General features: G+C 35.2%; 1 protein-coding gene and 1 long non-coding RNA gene across 3 annotated transcripts in view; one reads left to right on the top strand and one right to left on the bottom strand.

Annotated features, from left to right (window-relative positions):
* The window catches only part of RAF1 (Raf-1 proto-oncogene, serine/threonine kinase), an 81,754-nt gene that overhangs the window by 21,084 nt on the left and 48,468 nt on the right, over positions 1 to 12,202 (top strand). The gene's annotated exons all lie outside the window — the stretch shown is intronic.
* LOC135329678 (uncharacterized) overlaps positions 1 to 12,202 on the bottom strand; it is a 61,663-nt gene that overhangs the window by 47,375 nt on the left and 2,086 nt on the right. For both annotated transcript variants that reach the window (XR_010391218.1, XR_010391219.1), the window contains exon 2: positions 6,582 to 6,638. This is a non-coding gene — a long non-coding RNA (uncharacterized LOC135329678). The remainder of the gene's footprint in view (positions 1 to 6,581; positions 6,639 to 12,202) is intronic.

The following is a 12,202-nucleotide window of genomic DNA, read 5'->3' as shown; positions in this document are numbered from 1 at the left end:
CCTATTTTAATTTAGATGCTTCAGGTTAGAGGCCTGCTTTATTGGCTCACAAGCTTTATTGTCTCTAAATTTTAGAGCATGCCTTGCCAATTACTCTCCAAATCAATGACAGGTTTTTTTGTAAAAAGCCAACAAATGATAAGATTGTGTATTAAAGAGTTAGATTCCCTTGACAAAGAAGTCAGTGGAAATATCTCCTGTACCAAAGTCCATGCAGGTCATCAGCGTAACACAGTCAAATATTCTGGCAAAAACAGACTCCTCAGTACAAAGTGATATGGTTTGGATGTTGAAACAACTGATTGCCAGCCTTTGCTCCTTGATTTTTGTTCCCAGATTTCTCTCATTGATTCACTACATGCCCTTAGGCAAATTAATTTCTGTTTTCATTTAGAAGTAGCAGCTAAAAGGGCAAAGTGCTTGTAGTTACCTTACAGTTTGTCTAAAGATGCTATTCTAGAGACTTGGCATAATCTACTGACTTAAAAATAAATGCTGAAAAGATCCTTCCCTCCAAAACTAAGAAGGACACACAGCAGAACAAAGAGCACTACTGGCAGCAAGAAGCTATTTGTCAAAAAGTGTAAGTTGTTCCTAAATGAGAATTAAAAAGCTCCTAGCTCTGGTATTTTAAATATAAAATCATAGTAAGGCAAACACAAAACCCAAGACAGCTTAGAGAAAACATAAAAACTGTAAAAGACTTTCAAATGCACAAAAACAAAAAATCAACCTCCAATTCAAGAAAACTTTACACTGATCGCTATAACATGCGAGGTCATAATAGGGGGAAAACACTTCATATTTGCTTTATTTTATTTTATTTTTATTTTTTAAACAAGCCTCTTCCTGGATGCACTGTGGCTGGTAAGGTGCTGTGAGACCCTAGGACAGGAAATGCCTCCAAATACACACCAAAGTAGCTACTTTCTGAATTTGCCTAATTCCTCTTCAAATCTGTTTTTAGCCCCTATGCAATAATTATAGGTCATGAAAGAGGTAATTGACTTGTTTTTTAAACCCATGTAATGATAAATATTGAATAATTATTCTCTGTTTATCTGTTCCATCAGGCAAGCACTTGTCACCTTATAAAAATAAGATTATTTTTTCCCCTCAGTCATCCATTTATTTTCCCTGCTGAAGAGTCCTAATCTGTGTAGTCTCTCGTCACGTTGAAGCTCTTTTATATCTCTAATAACCCCTGTTGCCCTTTTCTGTTCTTCTTTTAATTCTACTAAACATTATCTGGCACAGGAACAGAGCTGCATGCCATATTCAAAATGTGGGCACATCTTTGCTTTATGCAGTGCAATAAATACTTTTTTGCTGTTTTTGTTCTTGGCTCTCATCCTAAATTCCTAACATTGTTTGCCGCCTCAACCACTGCTGAGCACTGAGCTGGCATTTTTAGGGAGCTATCCACAGTAAATCCAACATCTCTTTATCTGGGTGTCAAGAGCTAAGCTAGATCCTTACTGTTTATGTGTGGTTTAGGGTGTCTTTTCCAAGACCCTTGCTTTGCATTTATGTATATAAGATTTAATCTACTATTTCATGATCTAATACTGTGCTTTTTCAACTTCTGTGTTTTAGTTTTGACTATTTAAAAAAAAAAGTTTATCAGCAAACTTAGTTACCTTCCTATCTACTCCTATTGTTCTTTTTTTATAATCTTTTTATAGAATTCATTTTTTCCCCCCAAACCAGACAATACTTAGAATTTATTTTACCTCTTTATAACACATATGGAATATATGCAAAATATACAGAAACTAATTTAGCAACTTCAGCTCTGACTGTATATATTATTGATTGTATATAATATTATTGACTGTATATAATACTGTTGCTTGTTATGTTGACATGATAAAGGTAGGAGTAAAAAGGAATAGTCTTTGCGATATTTGCATGTGCAGAAAGATATCCTTTCTGAGATCTGAGAGTTCCTAACTGTTAAGGCTGCAGTTTCACCAGCCAAGTAACTGGATCTGGAGGCTGTTGCCAAATGGGGAGATTCCAGCCTCTGTGCACCTCATCCGCTAGGCCGGCTCCCTTCTCCTTTCAGTGTACTGATCAAGATGAGCTGGGATTAGTCATGAAAACTTAAAAGCCTGACTCACCATGCAGTCTCACGACTGCTAGAGCCAGTGTGAGAGAAGGGGCAGAAACATGCAGCTGAGGGTGAAAGGGGAAAAAGTGACTGTCCCTTTGGCAGCAGTCTATAATTAGACTGCATTAAATATATTGTGAAATTACACTCTAAGCCTTATAGCACAGCAGTGCTCCGAATTTTTCTTTACAAAGGAGAAAGCTGAGGTACAGAGAATATAATAACCAAATCCATAGATTTTCCTTGTGGTAGAGTCAGGAATATAGCCCAAATATTCTCATGCAGTCTGATGCTTTGCCCCCAGCCAAAAAGATGAACTGCTGTCCACATTATCCAACTTGTGATTTGTTTTGGGCACATCATTTGTGATTTTTATGCAGGTTGGTATTCACTCTGCTTAACTAATAATAAAAAAAAAAGGTCACTAATGAAATATAAAGACTGATTCAGCTAAATCTATCTGAGAATGTCTAATTTTAGTAAGAATATTTTGCAAATCTTCTCTTTTAGCCTACTTTTGTAACTTCTGTAAATTGAGAGCCCCCCTGCAACTTTTCATAAACACAAATAAATGCACCTTGCATTCAAAGTGGGGAAGCGTGCTGGGTGGCACACATCTAATGCAGTGCAGTGATGCAACTCATCTTTGGATGGTTTGGACAACTCTGGAACTGGTGGCAGTAGTAAAGGCGGGGGATGAGAGAAAAGTATGAAGGCAGATAGTGATTAAGGTTGCCTGATAACTGTAGGCTTTTTGCTATATGTTTACTCTTCTTTTATCAATGGGAAATCAGAATAACAAGTTTGGGTTAAGTTTAAAAATAAAGCAGCTTGGACTGTTTGAAGATGTATGCTAATGGAACTGAAAGGAATTGTATGGAAGATAACAACTGCTTCAGTAGGACATACTGACATTCATAAGGACTTTCATTCATTCTGATATGCTAATGAAGACCAAGGGTGTTATGCCTTCTAGTAAATGGTGGGGTATAAGGGTAGTATTTATATGGCTTATTGCTTTGAAAATTTTCCACTGCATTAAGTCATCATGAAAGAATAATATTATATTCTGTCCTTCTGTGTAATAAACTTAAGAGGAATCCTACAGTGTTTCTTGAAATTGCTTTTTTTCTTTCTTTCTTTTCCTTGAATGAGGAATGCAGTATTCCATGTGAAAACTACCCATTTTCATCAGAAAATAATAATAAATGGTTATTCTTAATAACCTACATAAAGGAACTTTTCTAATTTTGCTCACTTCTGGCTATATAGCCTTTTCTATTATTGTCAAGCTTTTTTTTTTATTATTTTTTATTTTTTTTATTTTTTATTGTTAAAACATTTTCAGTATATTCTTGGGTTTTTGACAGACTTCTTAGATTTCTGGCCCAGGAGAACAGTTGAATTTACTCAGCATAATCAAAGTTCTACAGAATTAGCTGCTTCCTGGCAGCACTTTTTTAACGAAGAACTTGAACTGCAAAATAAAGGTAATCAGAACATGTTGGCTTTTTGCCAAATTCCAAGTAAGGCTGCCTTAGCAAGCATAATTTCAAATCTTTCATATAAGTTACTTTGCAATAGTTTCACTTTCATCAAGGAAAAGCTATTTTATACAATGGGAATCTTACCTACAGTTACTTCTTGATTATTTTATTAATTATTGTTCCATATCACTGCTCAGCAGTAGCGTATTTTGTTGTAAATTCTTTCCATTACTCATAAAGCCACACAAACATCTTGGAGCTTTCCTCAGAGAATTCTTAACTTCCTACAAAAACAAGCAACAAAAAGCTACCAGGAAAAATAACCAAAAGATTTTCAGTCACTCAAATCTATTTCCTATCCCTAAGAGAAAGCAGGATTTTCAACATATTTCAATTAAGTGAAATGCTCAAGTGAATTAGATGGCCTGTATTAAACCAAAACAAATCTACGATGTGTTGCTTTATATGAACTATATTGTGTCAAGTATGAGAACAGATTATATTTCTCATCTGTACTCATGGATGTCCTGTGACTGCTACAGAAATGGGATTTTTTTTTATTGAATAAGCGTGTTTTTCCTTTATTTGCTCGAGATGTGAGCTTTCATTACTTATGCTTTTTTCAAATGTATGAACTGGCTGCCATCTTTCACTCCTTTTGATAAATATAAGTTCTTAAATCTAGTCTTTTAAATATAAAATACTGCTTCCTGCATGTGCAGAATAACTTAACATCCGTAATTCAGAAAGTTTACTGTGATAACACTTTAATTGCTCTTTGTTACTCAGGCTACCAGGGGTTTACAAGGAGTTGAGATATACAGCAATACCAAATTTTACCACTTTGAATATTGCAAGAACAAATTGTTACAGATAAGGTAGCGCTTGATGCCAAAGCTTTGCATTGGATAATGTTTAAATACTCTAGATTGGTCTAAGGTGTGTTCAAATGAAGATATAATTGTGCTAAGGCTTGGCACATATCGTCACATATTTGTACACTTAAAAATAATGGCCTACCTTAGAGAGAATCCAGAAGCAAAGCAGAATGACAGATACATCTGAAGAAGGTGCCCCCCCCCTTTTTTTCCTTTTACTAAACTTAGTAAATTTAGTAAGTTTGCTTTTAGTAAACTAAGTCCTAATCCTCTGATACTGACAGGTATTTTTTTTTTTCAATCCTGATATGTTCTATACTTTATTTATTTCTGGTTTTCATCCCCCTGTCTCAAAGTTCTATGCTACAGCTTGCTTTCCTACATCTCTATGGGATATTTGAAGTTGGGAGGAAAGGATGACTGTGTAAGTTAAAAGGTAAAATGTGGGAATTATATAGAAAGTTGTAAATCATGTCAGTGACCTGTTTTATTGTTACAGCAGTAAAAATCTGAGGTTAGACTTGTGGTTTCATTTGAATTATTCTGAATTTTCACCAATATAAACAAAACAGGTGTGAAATATTAATTTTTACCCATGTATCCTGTATTTCAAACACTCAGAATAATTGCTTATAAGATGTTCACTCTTTATTCTGAATGAAACTGTGTCTATAATCACCAGTATGTACTTGAGAATTAACTTGGTTGAGTCTGTTATCAAAAGTTAAATGAAGTCTAGAAAAAAAAAGGGTAGGGGGAAATCATTTTGCTTGCATTCTTGACAGGTAAGAGCATGAGCCTACATGAAAACATGACAAATCAACATCCATTACTTGAGAAATTGTTGCTTTGTACTGAATGTTTCACCCAAATTTTTAGTTGAAATAGCTAATTTTGAACTCTGTGGTCCTGACAGCCAGATAAAGTAAGTTAGAGCATTTACACAGAGTGTACTGGATCAGCTTTAAGACTTTGGTGTAAAGCACCTGAAAATCATAGCCCTCTGATGCAAGATTCTTTGTCATAATGTTTCTTATCAACCTCACTCTTCACAAGAGGTGAAAAACCCACCTTAGTGTATTATGAAAAGGCAGTTGTAAAGGAGGAGTATCTGTCAAGTGTGTCCTGAGGAGATGTCTCAGCCACTGATCCTCCTTAGATAGCAGTGCTGCTTTTGTTTTTTCACCCTACCTGCCCCAGGAAAGATTTAACTTTACTTTAATTACGCTGTCGTGAGGCCACCATAAAGCATCTCTGTGATCCTGCAAGCAATACTTGATTTAAAATTAAGGTAGTATCTTGGAATATATAAAAGAACTAAATAGTGTTATGTTCAAGTCATCAAGCCCCAAGTTGGAATTACAAGCAAATATGTATTGTATAATGGCAACAAGAATTTGTTGCTCCTTTTGCTCTCTTCAATTTGCATATATTAAAAAAAACCTTTTTTTTGTTTTAATTTCCTATCTCAAAGTTATTGTGTGAACACTGAAACAGAATATTCTAACTCACAAAGATGTTAGCAACATTTGTTGTATGGAAAAAATAGGACTTTGTCCCACAAAAAAAATTGCATTTTTTTACACAGCCCTTCTGTTTGTGAAAACATTACTACTATCAGTTTTATTATTATTTCTTTAACTTATGGTACTGTTCCATTTATGCAAGCCTTTATTCCTGCATTTCACCTATTTTGTTGCTAATAGAAAGCTACTGTCTCTACCAGATGTTTGAAATTAAGGAATATTTGAATTAATTAATCTGAGTAAATCTGAGTATTAGATATCCATCTACAAAGTATTAAAGATACTCAGGTACAGACATGCTGATACTCATTTCTCAGCATTTGCTGAAAGATTTAACAAATCTACTAACACAGCATACTAGAGCTCTGGAGTGAGGCATGGCAATAGACTCGTATGTTTGCATTCCTTTGACCTGATGTCTTTGATAATTACGGTTGAACTAATTTAGTTGTTTTGCTCATGGCATTATTTTGTTTTTTTTTCTTTTATTATCTTTCAGAAAGAATTTTTTCTATATATAAAATATAAGACCAAAATGAACATCTTTTTATATTAGGATAAACGTAATTAAACTGACCTTTCCTTTGCAGGCAGACCCTGATGCATATCATCAATCTGATTACCAATGTCCAGTCTATGGAAAAATGAATTTGTATTTAAAAAAAAAAATTAACAAATGACATCAAATATCTGGCAAATAAATACCCCCCACCCTTATAACTTAGACACTAAATTACCCATAGATATACACATTTCCCCCTAACCCTGCACTTGCATACCTAAACTGGTATATAGGTCTAGAGAACTTCATAGGGTGAAAGCCATTGATGCATTCTGCTGCTGACAAGAATAATACTGGTGGCATCTGTAATGGAGCTGTGCCCCATCAACATGCACTGAAATTTTCACTAATGCATCTTAGTCCAGCTCTGAAGTCTGTTTAAGGCATGCTGGTATACAGTACTCATTTCAAACTTGTACTGGTACAGCTATGAAGCTCAACCAGCACAGTAATAAAAACCCTTCCTGTAGTCATAACTTCAGACACTAACAAAAATGTGTTTGAAACATAATTGTCTAAGCATAAGTTGCTCTATTTGACACTGATGTACAAAGTATCAAAGGCTAGCTTATTTGTCAAAGGTAATGTATGCTTTTGATCACCTATCTGTGTTTATCTGAATGTTTAAGATGAACTTGAAACACACTGGATAAACAGCATTGTGCTTAATGCCAAACTATTTTTGTCCTTTGCACAGCTTTTTATAACAGAATCCAGTAAATGAAAGGTCTGTTTCTCTCAGTACATGAATGATGCACATAGGCTAAAATGGACTTTCAGTCTGTCTTCCTGCTAGACAGACGTATCTGGCATCACTCAAAGATTCAATGTATTTATAACCTTATACCTGTATTCTAAGGAGTCTGGCTTTATCTGGGAATAGCCGTGCTGGAGAGCAGCTTGGAAGCTGTTAGAGGTGCTGCCTAGACTGCTTTGATCCCTTGTCTCTTAGCTTTTATCAAAGCTAGATTCGGAGTGCGATGTCAAGAAGAACGTAAAGAGTGTTTTTGTACACAACAGACAACATATGACAACAAGAATAGGTTCCCCTCTGAAACTACAGAAAGGCTTGGCTTTGTCATGAAGAATCACTATGAATAGGATCTATGAAAAGATAAAGGGAAATTTTTGATGTTATTTTGTTGCCTGTCTTCCAGTTAGCAGTTCTGGCTTTAAATATGTACACGCTCGGAAATAGTCAGATACATATATGCACACACACATCAATTTAAAAATTTTATCACTACTGATGTGATACTCATGATTGATCATATATAAAACTGAAATTGTGCTGTCATCCTGATGTATATTATGACACTGAATAATTTCCAGAAAGACTAAGTATTGAATGCAGCTAAGTCAGTGTACTCTAGAAATGGTCCATGCACAGCAAAAACAACACATAACCTGAGGTCATTCCAAACCAGCCATCTCTTTATGTAGCTCTGTATTAGATGTAATAAAAAAAAAAAGAAAGTCTTCTGCAGCTGTGCAATTATATATTCAGGCTAGGTTCTAAAACAGTTTGTCAGGAAAGAGCTATTTATGCCTTGTTATTTTTAAACTGTAGGACCTAGTTCTGGATACATTTTTATTGTGGTTAGACTGTTTCAGAAAGTCAAAATAAACCCAATAAACCAGTTTGGTTAGGTTTCAAAAATAGAATACATGTATAAATCAAAGCGCTATATTTATTGTCTGTGAAGTAGGAATGGTTCTTCAGGCAGCAAAAAAATAAAAGCCTAGATTTTTCTGTTGGAGCTCATATATTGCTTATTCAAACTGAATATTTATTCACTGTGCGGATGGCACCCATCAGTTCAGCTGCTCCATGTTAAATTGATCAAAATGATTTTAGATTAATATTTTACTGCTTTTGTATTCTCAGTATAAAATGCTATATAAATTGACTTAACAGGTATGTCTTATGCTCCTCTTTGAAGTTTCCTAAATTTTGTCTCTGACAGAAGGAACGTTACCCAGAGACTCAGTCCTTCTCCTAAGACCCCTACTGCTATCCCTCAACTGCATTTCTAACTACAGGGAACAGCAACAGCTATGGTGACCTAATAAAATACAACTGTATGTCAGACACAATTTTACAGTGATCACTTTGAAACCACACGGCTTGAGTGATTTTAGTCAGCTTGCACTGTGTTTGCAAACAAACTCGTAGCCAAGGTATGATAACAGCAAAGTGAGTCAATAGACATGGGCTGAGTCATACAGCAGGTACAAACAATTTTCTGTAACCAGTACCTGTGCTTAAAATCCAGGCTTCAAAGTTATAACCAGCATTGTTACGTGTCACAACTTAATTTCATGTTATAAGAAAGCTAAATCTTGGCAATACGTAAAGTAAATGAGTATCTGAAATATAATAATGCAACTTAACTCCTCCTGTCTGGAGAACAGTCTGAGAGAACTGGATGGGGTAGTACAGTGCCTCTGGGTTTCCCTAGAAGCAAGTTGCATTGCACTGGAATTGGAGAAGATGAAATTCTCCACTACACTACATACAAGCCCAGAGACACTGGATATCTGCAATACTATAAATTATAGCAGGAGCATATGGGGGCCTGAAAACTAGTAGACAGTCTGTTGAAAATTTTAAGCACTCTCTTCATGCAAGACTATCGGTGACGTTAACTTCACCTTTCCTTTCAGTGAAAGATCATTGCTTACTTTTTATAGTGCTGCTACTCTCACAATAGTTAGTTTATTTCTCTCAGGCTTAATGAAAATTTGTTTTGATTTTACTCTGAAGTGTTTCCACAAAAACTTGCATTGAAAATTTATTGCATTTGATGTTTTTGTTACAAATTTTAAGTTTATATACGGACTGTTCAAGAATCATATACATATGAATACCTAACAGATGCATTATAATTTTATAGAGAATTTGTTTTGGAAGAAGAAATATACAAGTCTGTAGAGGACTACAGTCCTTGACACTACAAGGAATTGTGTATGTTTTGTGAAAAGTATACTTCTTAAATGAAAGTGTTAACTTTTTTTTTTTTATAAAAGTGACTTAAGTGTAAAGACAGAATGCAGTGGTGAATCAATGAGGCAAAATTTGTTTGCAGTATTGTAGAGGTAACTGCAGCATGATATAGTTACCTTAGGCACTGGGTCTCAGGATGTAAATGCTGTGAAAACCAACCTTTAGCAAGTAAACTGACCCCAACAAATTAATGTGGTAAAGTGTGTGTGTGGGGGGGGGGGAGGAACACATACCAAGAGCATAGCAAAAGTTTAACTGTCTCATAGCACTCAAATTAGCTTGACCCTGGAAGTAAATAAATGAAAGTGAATTTAGAAATAGATAATGGAGTGAAGTGTAAAGTAGTAACAGCATATACAAGGTTCACATCAGATTATCTGTTCTGTATTGTAAGTACATGACTTGACTACACAGGGACAAAGATGTGCTAAAAGAAATCCTTTGGGAGCTAGACTCTGCAGCTACCCGGGCTTACACCACCCCTTCTCACAGCCTGACTGCCTGGCACTGAGTTCCCCGAGTGCAGGAACTGCTCAGATAGATCCATTCCAGAATCCAACCTTTTGGGGGAAGTAATGAAGTGACTACACATTTAATCCATGACTGATAATAGACTGATCCTTTTTATGGAAGATGTCTTCTGTGTTGTGCCTATGGCAGGTCAGTTATTATTTTAATAAGAAAAAGAAAAAACTCCCGAGATTTAGCTTCAGGATTCGGCTGAAAAGATACTGAATAAAGTGGAGAAAAGGTATGCACTGTAGCCAACCCAATAGCAACCACATCTAGTTGGATATGGATAAAATGAAAGTTAAGAGTTTGTTCAGAATGAAACAACAAAAATAATTAATGTGAACAGACTATGCTAGAGTTTCCATTCCAGCAAAACAAGTTTGCTGCTTTGCTAACTGCCCTATATATGAGTCCTGTTGTTGTAAAGTAAACATATATGCAATTTAAATCTTACAATGCAAGGAAAACAAACAAACTATAGATTATTTTCCCACCCCTCTTCTTTGATCACTTCAGTGATATGGGGGGGCGATAAAGTCTTTGAGCTAAAATATAAAATATAAATAGTTTACTCATAGTCATACAAATACAGTATTCCTCCTTTGTAATAGTAGTCTGTTAGATTGCTATTGCTTGATTTGTTCAAGGCTGCTTTCTTCATTGCCTCTGTACTTTGGACTTCTTTTGTGTCTAACAGCTTAAATTTCTAAGCAATGTTCTCTTACTCAAAAGCATTCTTACAGTGAAATTAATAATTTATAGCATGAACCAAAGCAACATGTGAGAGTACAGTGCTTTGAATGTAGCACAGATTAAAAACCCTGGATAAAAGCAAATTTGTCTATAGCAATCCTTGGCTCAAAGAGTAAACAAGATCTGCTATCAAAAATTCCATAAGAAAGTGTACACATAGATATCTCTGCCCCATACCAGCATTATTTGTTTTAGTTCTTGCTACCCATTCTTCTGAAGCTTTTATGTACTTTATATAACAAAGATCCAATTAAGCGTATAGGATGTTACTTGAAACATTTTATACTGAGACTCTTCAAGTAATCCCAGTTAAGTAGACTGGGAAAGCATGAATATTGCAAACTGAACCACAATGAATAAATAGTAAGTTTTAACTCTTACAGGATTCTTTTCAGCAGTCAGTATCAAAACACTTCTCAAAGATCACCAATTTTATCAATGAGGAATTGGAAGTTTGTAAAGCTGAGATGGCTTTGCCAGCGTGACACAGCCATTCGATGCAAGGGAGTTTCCAAGGCTACAACCACTAGACAAATCTGCCTAATTTTTCAATGTGACGTAACAGTTACTGTCCTTAGCCCATGCTAAACCCTAGTTGTACTGGCTCTCATTCTAACCACTCGTCAAAATGCTTTGTATAGAAGTAAAAAACACGTCAGACAGTGAAAACGTAAGATCTGATTATATGCTAGGACAATTGAAAGTATAATACCTGGACATTCACATATCTTAAACGTATTGTAAATCGAACCCTGAAACACAAACATAACATAAATCAACCCCATGAAGAATGCTAGTAAGTTTCAGTTTATTTTGGAAGTTTTGTTCAATTTTTGTTTCCCTTCTACTTTTGTACTGTGCTGTTTGAGTTTCTTTTGCTTAGTTTCCCTGAGTTTTTTTTCTTGTAATGACTATGTATCTTTGCAAGGACTATGTTGTTTAGCTATTAGAAATTGGCATTGCTTCCTCTGTATCTAGGTTCATTTGTTCCATAATTCTGTTCTTTTGAAAGTTTAAAATTTTATGAATGGCCTTCTGTCAAAACCACTTTTTTTCCCCTGCAGGATCCCTTTTTTCACCCCTTTAAAACTTTGTCTCATGCCATGTTCTTATTCATATTTTACATTGCTGCACTTAAAGTGGTTTTGTATATATTGCCAAAATCTATACTGCTGTCCCCAATATTATACGGACATGCTTACTCTTAAGCAATGTGACTATTCATTGTACACAGTCCTTTGTGTTTAGTTTTTATTTTTCTCCTGGGCCAACTCTTGCAGTCAGATACATGGATATCACTCCTGATAAAGTCATGTAAATTGTATATCTGCATCAGAGGACTCATTTGGTTTAAATGTGATAC

Source organism: Dromaius novaehollandiae, chromosome 12, assembly GCF_036370855.1.
Source record: "Dromaius novaehollandiae isolate bDroNov1 chromosome 12, bDroNov1.hap1, whole genome shotgun sequence".
Lineage (NCBI taxonomy): Eukaryota > Metazoa > Chordata > Aves > Casuariiformes > Dromaiidae > Dromaius > Dromaius novaehollandiae.
Note: the sequence above shows the minus strand (reverse complement) of the source record. Positions and strands in the feature narration are given on the sequence as shown.